A 12,500-nucleotide genomic window follows, 5' to 3' on the forward strand; every position below is an offset into this window, starting at 1 on the left:
TTGTCAAATTCAATCCCTGTATCATAAAAAAATACCGTCAGAAGCTTTTAGCTATATTTATTATAATGAAATAAGTTTAAAAACAAATATTCGAATTCTGATGATGAAATAACAGTGCGATGAAAATAGTTAAAAGAAATAAATGAAAGTGAAAATGGAAAGAAATTCTGATTAAGATTTTCTATGAAATATTCTGAAAACAAATTTGTTTTTGTTTTTGTTTCTGGGGCTTTGGTGAGGAAGGGGGTTCTGTCAGCCATGATCTTATGAAATCGTATTACGTATATTTTTAGACATCTGTAGTCTCTATAAATAACATCAAATGTACATTGCTACTTACGTTATTAAATTTCGCCGCCATATTTCAAATTCTGTGCAAAACTTCTAGTGTTTCGGAAATTGTACCAAAACCAGAATATACTTTCACGGCAGTAATGTTCCGTATTTCTTATAAATCGTTCAAAGAATAAAGAAGACTATTATTTTTCTATTTGAGGACGAGTAACGATGATAGTTATTTCTCTTGATAGCTATCCGCTGTTCCCGGTTATCATATATGTTATCTGGGGGCTCCAAAGAACACCTTGGACAAGTATTTTCCACTATAGTCTCTTCTTGACCAGTGGTCTATTAGTGGAGTCTGTGAATACACACACTCACTCGCATGCACACACATACACACACACATATACATATATACATATACACACATATACGTATACACATATATAGATACATACATATATACACATGCTTCTGCCCATATACATTTATTTCAGAAGTGTATATCTATAAACTCAAACACGCATATGTATATATTGAGTATATAAATAGATTGTATATAAAGTCATCTAAGCTTGGACCCTAGAACCCTACGCCTTCTACAAAAGTCAATGTCTCAACTTCATTTTATGTCAGCTGGTCCTCATGTTGAACATTATCTCGAAAAAATATTAGAAACAGACTCCATAATATTAAAATAGATACTTTTAAAAAATATCTGACAAACCAACGACACCTGGATACATTTCAGTAAAGAAGAAATCCCTGCTTGAATAGCCTAAAACATGGCTTAAAAGACTGCCCCCATTTGGTGCGACTAACAAATATCCTGGATCAATAATGTGCAAAATCTAAAATAGCAAATTTATATAAATGTAATACATATATATATATATATATATATAATATATATATATATATATATATATATATATATATATATATATATATATATATATATATATATATATATATATATATATATATATATATATATATACATACATACATACATACATACATACATACATACATACATACATACATACATACACACATGCATACAGGCATACGTACGCACACACTCGTTTATGTATGTGTGTGTGCATATATATTTATACATTATCTACTAGATAGATAGATAGAGAGATAGAGAGATATTATCATATAATATATATAAAAATGTTCAGAGACGTTTAATCCGCACGAAATGTTCCAATATTTGTAAGAAATTTCGTATGTATAAAACATTCAGTTCTGTCGTGTCTCATACTGAAATTCGTGCAACCGTGAACAAAACTCTTTCATACCGCTTTACAGCAACTTGTGAAAGGTATCTTCTTTCATATGCTTCTAATAATGAGAATGTACGAACACTTTAAACTTCATTACTCTTACTATAATTATGACTTCCATAGTTTTGTTCGAGTATATATGCACTACCAGGTGCTGCATTATCTTTTGGGGATATAAAATTGTGTTTGTATGAAACATGCATTGTTTTGTTGCAGGAATTGGTTTGCTCGTGTCTAAGATTGCTTCAGCCGTTTGTTGTGTACCCTGTGAATTTTGTGTAGAGTAGTGATAATAGAATACGTTCTGTATGGTTTGCATGAGCTGTGTTGTATTATTGGGTGGCAATTGTACAGAATATGTATTCCGTGAGTTGTTATCGATAAATGGAATGTATTCTAAAATGTGGTGCTTGACTATGTTTTGTGTTATTTTGTTTCATGTGAATTATAAACGCTATGTGTTGCGTAGGTTTTCCATATTATTAGGAGATGACAGTAAAGATCATGTGCTGCGTGGGTTTTGCCATATTACTATGTGGTGATTGTCTAGGATCATATAATGTGTAGGTTGAGTTATATCGCTAAATGACAATTGTGTAGGACGTAGTGGTAATTTTATGTGAGTGCCGATTACGAAAGAGTATGTGTTTCTGCTATTTTATTGGCGGGTAATTGTAAACACTGTTTAGTATAGTTACGAATTCGGAAGATTTTATTTAAAATTAGAGAGTGTGAAAAACGAAACATTTATGAATATCATTAAATATTTACATGTTTATATCTCCTTTTCTTGCTCACTTGTTTATGTTACTCTTTGTTTAAGCAACGATCTTAAAAGCTGAAATTTAATGCAGAGAGCATCTAAAAGATTCAGAACAACGATTCAATGAATATTTTCCGTTGTTCTTGTCTCAATTCCGATGTAAAAGTTTTGGTATTGAGGTTTTTGTTATAAACAATACCTTCCATATAAGGGGGATTTAAAGTATCAAAAGAAAGAAAACATACATAATTAAAACAGCTTCATTTACTTCTTTTAGTATATTAGCAGCTGATAAACTCAATATATCAAGTATAATTCGTTTGCTAGACTGACTGTAAATATATTTGCATTTAGTTTTAACCATTTAGAAAGAAAAATATTAGAAAACGAAATCACGAAGAAATACAAAAATAGCAAAGAATTTATAGTCTACTTCTGCAAACAGCTGTCCATAAACCTTTATTGCTTTCAAATGTGGTAATATAATATTGATCTTTTCAAGTCTAAAGCAATGTAAATCTTCGATGAGGAAATAAGATGATTATTAAATACATGCCTGTTTTGGGGGGATTTTTGTTATTGTCTCATCACAAATCGAGCATCTCTTGCGGACGTTTTTCCTGTTTCTGTTAGAAAGGCCTTAGGAATGCGAGATATATGAAGTATTAGAATGATAACGGATCTTTTATAAAACGGGGGCCACATTTTTCATTAATGTTTTACGTAGTGTTTTTGGTACCGAAAGACTTTCAAACTTCGTATACTTATCTATTTTGTGTTATAGAACAGAAAAATATTTTTGTATTCGAATTTATTTCATGTAAAAAATTGTCTTATTTCGATAATTTCAACCAATCACTGACAAGTATTCAGTTGTTTACATTTACTCCTTTGGCTGATTAAGCCATAGCTTCGTTTTATTTGCTTTTTTCATTTTAAATTTGCTTTTTTCATTTTCTTTTTTTTTTCTTCGTTTTATTTGCTTTTTTCTTTTTAAATTTGCTGTTTTACCCTAACCCTAACCCTAACCCTATCACCGATAGAATTGTTTCAGAATCGTTTGTTTATGTAGTCGGCACTTAATGTATATCGGCTGAATGGACGTCAGTGATTGGTTGAAATTACAGAAATACGACAATTTTAACATGGAATAACTTAGGGATTTCTTTTTTTTTAAGAAGACTAAGAGAAAAAGATGTTTTATATGACACATTCTACCAGTGTTCCAAGTTTCAAAGTGTTTCGTTAATGAAAAATGTGGCCCCCGTTTTAAAAAAGATCCCAGATAACTAATGTTTTGACAGTTGAAAGAATTGCTACAGAGATGTAATTATACGAATTCGTCATGTGTTGTGAAAATGCAATGGCTTATTTCGAGTTTTAAAAGTGCTCAGTACCACTTTAATATTCCCATGTGATCGACAACGTTCGATAGGAAGTAATCAAAAGGTAAAAAAAAAAATTTTTCCTTCAGAGAATATTTCATACCAACAAAACTGTGTTATCGATAGCTTTCCATGAAACATGTGAACGAAGCAAATGTTACAATATAATACAGATTCTCTTGGATTCAACTTAGTAACGATTCAAAACTGGGGATTTTCACATAGTTTTCTACTAGATTTTCTTGTAGATTTTGTGGTTCATAGTCTATCAACGGTTCTGTGAAGACGATAACAGAGATATCTAGCATTCAGTTATTGGTTGTGAGCAAACATTATTGTAGCGAGTATGTGTAGTATGGTATTAACTGATATATCGTTCCCATCCAAGCAAAGCTAATGGTGATAAACACACGTTCTATCCAGTTAATAATTTATTTATGAACAAATTAACATTATCAAAACTAAGCTGGACATCTTTCCAATAGATTTGTTTTTCCTTTTTCCTTTTAACATTACCTTGCATCATCTTGTATTCTAGTTGTGGCTGTTTTTCCTTCAAATACTGCCACATGTAGTTTCATACCCTTATCAACGTAGAAAATCTACGATCATATTATATCCATCCTTCAGCTTCTATTCTTTTTTATGTTGGCGACTATATTATCCGATATCTTCATCCATAATTTTAGAGACTGAGAAACTTTAAGGTGCTATATATATTGGAAGCCGTGTGAAACGGGTTACGTAGAACTTCGCCCATTGGATAGAGTTTCATATTCTTTATTACGTGTTAGATTGCTCTGTCAATTAAATCTTTATTACAGTTTCTAAACAAAGCAATAAGGGAACTCGATTTTATATCCCGTATACATATTTTATAATGTGTGTTAACTAGAGGAAAACAAAATGGCGCTAACTGAAGTATAGGTGTGCCCATTTATAGTTCGGTTGTGTGTGTTTCCTACAAAACGAGATTGTCTCTCCCGATACAATTTCTGCGTGTATGTATCTATATATAATTAGAGACACTTTTGCTTTCAGCTTAGCTTGATGGATACTTAGAAATAAACTTCGATACGAATTTTCAAATATTTTCCACATACCTTAACCACTCATATCAATGGCTCCCGTGAAAATATCAAATATCATTTGTTGCTAACACTGCACGGGCTCTAATATTTTAGGTAAAGGGAATGGAAAGATATGAGTGCTTATATAGTCCTTAACAGTGAATTTAACAACATTGATGAATTTATATCACCGAAAAACTACCATGTAAATTCGATTATCCAGTACCTCACTACTTCCATCTCATTTGGAAGTATATTTATTACAAAGACGGTGAAAGCTGCATTTTGTGATAGTTACATATTCATTTATGCCAGAAATGGTTTTAGAATATACATTAGTTGTTCAGCTTGTAACATCATTCTCTCAATATTTGGTGTTTTAAAGAGAAAGCAACAGGAAAAGCAATTCCTGATTTAAAGAAACTTGATGAGCGTTGTCTAAAAACGGAAAGTTTTAAGGAAAGTGAGCTGTAAAGTGGATTACTTTCCTAATTGTAGCTAGGGAAATTTTATTCCTGTCACTAAGGGTTTTAGAGAAGAAAAAAGACTTTTTATTGGATTTTCCAATTAAAATAAAATCTATTTGTAATTAAAGCGAAGATACATGTTCAATCACAAGTTTACATTCACGATAGATCGAATGACAGGAAGTGTGTGTGTGTGCGTTCCCGTTGTGCATACAATGACTCCGGATACAGCTTCGGGGGATTGTTCCCTACACTAATAGCAGAGTGTAAGAAACTGCTGTATAATGTGTGACTCTTGATGTAATGCGCATACAGCAAGGCATGTAACGGTGAAGAGATACTATTCCTTGTTCAACGTTGACCATATCGTTAAGTGACAACATATCTCTAAGTTCTGATATGTTCTGGGCTGTGTGAATTTTGTAGAGTACTGTTTCTGTAACAGCCTATATATATATATATATATATATATATATATATATATATATATATATATATATATATATCCTACGTTGTAGAATATTGATGTTAAATTTGTTTTAAAAAATTTAGCTTCGTCAGATGAATTTATACTGGATCATCTCTTTTTTTTCTTTTTTATGCTGAGTAAGTTTAGCTGAGTCTCCAAGTCTCTGTACAATGCTTTCTTTCTTTTCTCAGAAATGTAATAGGTTCGCAGTCGCATCAATATCCAGGTGAAAATGGACGGATCAGCTACTATTTGTTCGATCAAAATTTCGCAATGTAAACAGTTTATACTCAATAGAAGGATGTGTTCATTTTATGGATATTAATGACAATATCCATGATCATTTCATAATTTTGAACCCTCTACCCATGCAATTCTTTTCTCTGTTCTGTTTTTGATCAAGTTAAAAATCATTGATACTCTATATTACCCCATGATTATTGATATATTACTTTTTTTTTTTTTTTTTTTTTTTAGGTAAGTACGAAATTTGATGCTTCAGTTATTTTCTTCATACTGGTCAGGTAAGCTACTTTGGATTGTTTGAAAAATATTAGTATTTTATTGTAACTTCATGTTTCTTATGTTTAGCTAATCACAGAAGTTACAATTTGATGGATAGATTCGTTCGCTCTTAGTTCATTGTTCTTGTTCAAATATATTCAATTGCAGTTAAAGGAAAAACATTTGGTATTTCAGATTTGTACATCACAATGAAATTTGAAACTAATGTTTTAATGTGTGTAAGCCAGAGTAAAGTGCGTGAACATGCATATATTATGAGTGGAATTGATGATACAAAAACAAACATGTCTACACGTTCCTTCATCACATAAGTGTAATAAAAATATCTTGCCTTTCAGTTATTAAATAATCTATTAATGCCATGTGAAAATACCATGCTATTAAGCGAAATATATTGGAAAAATCCTTGCTTTATATCTCTTCTATTTCCTCTTTATTTGCCGTCTTAATGGTTTGCAGTCCTTTACATAAAATGTATTTCTTTGTTTAAATTTGAGAGCTCGATTTCAAGGGTTATAGAAAAACAGCAGCATTTTAGATTATATTATGCCACATACAGAGAAAATGAAGCTGTACATTTGGTAACCATGACACATTTTCTTTGTATTTGTTTAGTTTACGATGGAATTAAATACTTGCCGGCTACAACAATTTTTGTAGTGATGTTTATTAATAGTTAAATTTGACAAAAACATAGTATTAAAGGAACGTTGTCGGCTCTTTAGAAAAGAAAATTGGCATTGTGAAATGTATTCTTTCATTTAATATTCAATAATTCTCCAACATAATCAATATTTTGATTTTCATGTATTTATTTGGTATTTTTATGCCATTTCAACCTAATCTCCATTCTATCTTAAATAAATAAGAAAAACAAAAAGAGAGAAAAAGGGTTGAGAAATTGGCTTTTTAATCCATTTCTCTTTTCCCTCACACCCTCTAGTATTATTCTCCCCTTTATCTCTCCCTCTCCTTTTTCTTATTTCTCCATTGAACACTTCTTTCTTTTTTCTTTCTCTGCTGCACGCATCTTTTCTGTTAGGCCTTTCTCTGCTGGAATGGTAAAAAATTTCCTTGATAAACATTTTGAGAAAATCTCCAAAGCAACATTTTCATAGAATATCGATGTGATATTTTATGTCACTTTTGCATATTTCAAATGTGAAAGTTCTCATCTTGGATTACTCACAGACATAAACTTTTGAATAGAACAAAAAGAAAATATTTCAGGCTTTGTTGAATACAGTAGAAAAATTTTAGACCGGATTGCTTTCGTTAATATTTGACTTTCATCCTATGCAAATCGATGAAATACATATCCGTGAATCAAAAACAACTTCTATTCTGTAGTTATATGTGAGAAATTAGGAACTAAACTCTGAACGTTCAACAATTGTTTTAAATATAGACTGTTAAATATATTAAGGATTCTTCGGCAATCTATCCCAAACAATGTTTTAAAGTGTTTACCTTGTTCTCAGACTAATCTAAAGCATTGTTCATTCGGACTTAGTGGCCTTGTAGCTTTCTCTCTATTGTCAGAATTACAGTTTCCGTTTCATCGATCTGCCTGAACAATGTTCATTAGGACAATTCAGCAACATCAACAGTAATAACAATAACAGCTACAGCAACAATGGCAACAACAACAATTTCAAATTGACTAAGCCACAGATATTGAATTTACAAATAGCTTTCTGTATTATTTCTTCTTTTCCTACCACATCCTTCTTTCACATATGCTTCTAAAATTACAAAATAAGACTAGTGAAGGAAGAAATATTGAAATTTTCAATATCAGCAAATCAAAACTGACCATCATTTCAATAACTATATCAATTTCAAAAATTAGGGTAATAATCTTAATTTGGTGTTTTCTGATAACGAATCTCAGTCACTGCAGAATAATAGCTGAACATATTTCCTTTTCGTTTAATATCAGACCAAGATATAAATACAATCATTATGATGAATAAGGCAAATGGATCAATAGCATGAAACATATTGTATATCATATTATTATTTAGGGGATAATAAAAACATGATATGCACGTCTGTGCTTGTCTGAGTTCTGGATTTTTTTAATATATATTTATGCATTGTTCATATGCACACACATAAATACATATACATGTAAATACATATGCATATACATATTTGAATTCTGGAAATACTTGCACCAGGCAGATATACACACTTACAATGTAACTACACAGGTACACATATATATTGAACATCCTCTTATATTACTCTAAAGACTAATTTTTGGGTGGTATGGCATTATCTATGATCTTTGCGGTACAGATTAGCTTGTTTCATATGTCTTTTATATTTCATCTTTTATCTTTTGCTTGTTCCAGTCACTTAACGGCGGACATGCTGGGGCACCCCTTTGATGAATTTTAGTCGAACGGATTGACCCAGTGCTTAAGTTTTTTTTAAGTCTGGTACATACTCTTTCGGGCACTATTTGCCGAACCACTGTTATGGGGACGTAAGCACAAGAACAATGATGGAAGACAAACACAAACACAGAGACACACACATACAAAATATTATATATATACACGACGGGCTTCATTCAGTTTTCGTCAGTTTTGTATATATGTGTATATATATATATATATATATATATATATATATATATATATATATATATATATATATATATATATATATATATATATACAAACACTTTTTCTCTTTTATTTTCAAACCGGCAGCTGCGGTCATGCTGGAACACCACCGTTTCCTTTGCTACACTTTCAATGAACCTCCTCTTATATGTAACACTTGGTGAATGGGGGAGTTTGACGTAGCTGCCTTCATCCGTGTTTCTTGCCTTGAGATAGGTTCATCTTGAACTCTTGACAGGAGATCCAGTTTCGCCTTGAAAACGCCTACATCTACGCCATGCAGGTCCCTCAGGCTTTGTGGGAGGATACCGAAGAGCTGTAGTCCTTTGAATCCCAAACTGTTTCAGTGCATCTTGTCTGCTTTTCGTTGGACTTCGTCTGTTGATAGAGTAGGGCTTGGAATTTTACAGCATTACACTGTATGTTATTTTTTTCTGCCCACCTGTATATGGTATCCAACTCCTGTTACAGATGTGCAAATTCTCCTGGGTTCTGTACCCTCTGAGAGACATTTGCATTATCTGCATAGCCAGCAAGGGTGACTATTTGAGCTGCTGAGGACATGTTTGAGAGGGCCACTATGAATCGCAGCGGCACTAAGACTGTGCCCTGTAGAATAACACTTATTATTTGTGCTTCCTTTAAGGTGGCCCCGTTGGCCACCACTACCTTACTTCTATCTCTTAGAAAGTCATGTAGCCATTCTCCAAGTTTTCCAACTACGACAAGATTACACAGTTTGTAACATATTATACCACAGTCGACTTTGTCAAAGGCTTTTGCAAAGTCGAGGTACATCCCTTCCATATTTGAGTTGTTGAGAGCTGCTTTAGCACCTAATTGTAATGCTGCAAGAGCTGAGTCAGGGAGTTTCTACCTGTCGAAAACCGTGCTGGTTATCTGTCAGCAAATCATTCTCTTCAAGGAATGCAATTAATTTCCTTCGGACTATTTGTTCCATAACCTTGCTGATGTGTGAGGTCAGAGATTTTAAGCCTGTAGATTTTGCATCTTCTATGCTCCCTCCTTTATGAATAAATCATATTATTCACTCCTTCAGTTTATCCGAAAGCTTAATGTTTGTAAGGAAGCTCTAAAAACAATTTCAGTGGTTTTGCAAGGGTTCGTTTGCATGACTTAAGAAGGATTGCTGAGAATCTCTCGGGGCCAACAGCTGAGCTTGCGTCCAGATCATCTATTGCCAGTATTACATCCTATTCTTTGATATTGATGTACTCAAATTTTCTGCCTCGCTTTCGGCTTCTGTAGTGGCAAAGAATTCTGCAGGTTTGCTTTGTGCACCGTTTTGTAGTGGGGTTGTACTTGCAACGATTACTAATCGGTGCAATTGAAACATGTGTTGGACTTAGAAGGCAGTTTATAATTATACAATTAAAGGTAATGCTACTGCTACCTCGGAGTAATCCTTATCTTTAATATTGTCAATATATATATGTGTGTGTGTGTGTGTGTGTGTGTGTGTGTGTGTGTGTGTGTGTGTGTGTGTGTGTGTGTGTGTGTGTGTGTGTGTGTGTGTGTGTGTGTGTGTGTGTGTGTGTGTGTGTGTTAATATAAATGAGTAACAGCAGAGATACCGGTGTCAATCCATTACGGCCGTTTCTATCGATTCTTCAATTAATTAACGAAAATATTGCATCATTGTAAAGAAATTGTTTTAGTCAGATGAATTCATGAACATCATCATAAAGGACATTCAAAATGATTTATCATAGTTTTAAATCCATGGAACAAAAGCATTTACAGTGATTCTGTTACTATTTCAGTTTATATACATTGAAAGAATATCGTTACTTATGCATTCAATTTGACATTTACATGTTGTTGTGTGTGTATATTATTCTGACCTAACAAAGTGCTTCAATTTAAGTACTTAATTCAAATGAATCCTACTTATATATTTATATATATATATGTGTGTGTGTGTGTGTGTGTGTGTGTGCGTGTGTGGGTGTGTGTGTGTGTGTGTGTGTATGTGTGTGTGTGTGTGTGTGTGTATTTCTATATATACATATATGGATCGTTGGATATTTTCGGTTTAATTTTGGATTTAGAATTCTTATAAAGTATTCTTCTTTTTCCTTTCATAGTTGGACATTTTCATCGTTTATTTTGTAAAATTGGAATATTTTAAATTTTCTATTTGCACAGATATCTAGATGTTCACTGCATGGGACATTCCTAAGGGAATGTTGAGGTTTCTAGAACACACACATGCACACACATAAATAGAGAGATAAATGCAAATATATTTACGTACATACATTTGAATTCCTAGAATGACTTAAATTTAATCACTTAAAGTTTCACATAAATGAGGAAAAGGACTCTCATTGATCGGATTGCCTTCTGAATAACGCGATTGCTTGAAACGATCTAGAAAGCAAGTAATAAACATTATATTTGTGGATGGATAATTCTTCTTATTCGTAGAACGCTGGTCATAAGATACCAATGGCTCCATGAGAATAAATTCCTAATTAATCGATCATAATTTGAATTATCCAGGAAACTAGGCTGTTGTTCAGACTGAGTACAGATGCGATTACAAACGAAGTTTTGAGTAGTAACCGGTGACACCAAAAAAGAAAGAGCCACTTCAGTAAACGGAGGCAATCATTCCTGAGGTTATATTATTAGTGAAGTCACTTTTTTAGTACCAACCGGTAGCACAAAGTAATAAATTATATATTTACGAATGTGTACAATATAGAGTAGTAGTAGTAGTAGTAGTAGTAGTAGTAGTAGTAGTAGTAGTAGTAGTAGTAGTAGTAGTAGTAGTAGTAGTTGCTCGGGAGAAAATAACGAAATTAAGTATGAAATATTTGACCGAATTAGTGTATATAAACAAACTGAAAGACAATCTGAAACGATGCAGCATTCCCTTTTCTTCCTGGGAAAACACAGCATCAGTACGTAGGACCTAGCACCAGCCCTGCTTTTCTTCAGTTAAAAAAAAAATTGAGCAAAATCGACTCCAACACCGGGATCAACTTCGTTCAAGTATGCATTCATGAAAGTTGAGTCCTCAACTTGTTCCATATGCCAAAAGGTTTACAAGTCACCAGCAGGCCTCAAGAGACATGTTCGTGTCCATAGAATATGATCAACACATAATTTTACTGGATTCTCATTTGTCATCCACGACAAGAGAATCCACCATATATATATATATATATATATATATATATATATATATATATATGCGTATGTGTGTGTGTTGTAGAAATATGTCATGCTTGAAGGATCTGCACAAAAGATGTTTGCGTAAATGTGAGCTAAGTATTAAAAAAATCTACTTATGTCTTAGAATACGATTTAGCTATTTAGAGCTAAATTTAGATAGGTTTATAGAAACTCGGCTGATCTTATGCATGTAGATAGCCAAACTAGAGAATTAAGTAAACAAACGTATATGTGTGTCTTTGTGTGTGTCTATGGACATATGAATATACATACACACACTCACACACAAATACATCTATTTCCAAATTTTTATACACACACAGGAATATATTTATACATATGTATATATATATATATATATATATATATATATATATATATATATATATATATACTTGTATGTA

General features: G+C 32.4%; 1 protein-coding gene across 11 annotated transcripts in view; it reads left to right on the forward strand.

Moving 5' to 3' along the window:
• LOC106868068 (parathyroid hormone 2 receptor) overlaps positions 1-12,500 on the forward strand; it is a 729,233-nt gene that overhangs the window by 346,344 nt on the left and 370,389 nt on the right. The window contains exon 3 of one of the 11 annotated variants that reach the window (XM_089359344.1): positions 6,209-6,255. The exons of the other annotated variants lie outside the window; for them this stretch is intronic. The gene's annotated coding sequence lies outside the window, so the exon portion shown is untranslated. The remainder of the gene's footprint in view (positions 1-6,208; positions 6,256-12,500) is intronic. 11 annotated transcript variants of the gene reach the window in all.

Source organism: Octopus bimaculoides, chromosome 1 (assembly GCF_046866305.1).
Source record: "Octopus bimaculoides isolate indiv1 chromosome 1, ASM4686630v1, whole genome shotgun sequence".
Taxonomy (NCBI): Eukaryota; Metazoa; Mollusca; class Cephalopoda; order Octopoda; family Octopodidae; genus Octopus; species Octopus bimaculoides.